Source organism: Misgurnus anguillicaudatus, chromosome 18 (genome assembly GCF_027580225.2).
Source record: "Misgurnus anguillicaudatus chromosome 18, ASM2758022v2, whole genome shotgun sequence".
Lineage (NCBI taxonomy): Eukaryota > Metazoa > Chordata > Actinopteri > Cypriniformes > Cobitidae > Misgurnus > Misgurnus anguillicaudatus.
The window spans coordinates 37,107,612-37,108,239 of NC_073354.2; positions in this window are offsets into that span (position 1 = coordinate 37,107,612).

The window sequence follows — 628 nt, forward strand, 5'->3', positions numbered from 1 at the left end:
AGGACCACAAAGGTTGTGTCCTCTCTTTAACATTCTGTCTCTTTTGAAGGAAACTGCAGATGGCTAAACCATAAAAGCAATTACTGACTAATTTGTCACAAAGATAGACAGTGCACATTTAGATATATTATATAAATGAGTGGGTACTGGTAGTGTGGGTATCATCTATAAAAGTCGATAAAAAAAGCTTCTGTAAAGTAGCAGCAGAGCCGCATGTGTTCAACAGATGAAGCTGTTGTTCAGGTATTTTTGTCTTCTTTTCATTCATCTGACTGCTATTAAATCATGCAATCTCATGATATCGAATTTATGGATGTGACGATATATATACACTAATAATACATGTCTGATAACGATTCTGAATTGCACAGCCGATATTATTCACAGCTATATCATGTACCACGGCTTTTGATCATAAAGTTCTTATCAATCTGAAATCAAACTTTATTTTGAGTCATTATAGAGCATGCATTTGAAAAAACAACACTCGTCCAACATTATACATATTGTTAATTTTTATGAAAATACATGAAAAGGTTTGAAGAACAGCGATATAAATAGAGATGCGTATGTATGTAAAAAATAAAAAAATAATAAAAAAAGCGTATGTAAATGGTTCTTCTTCGTC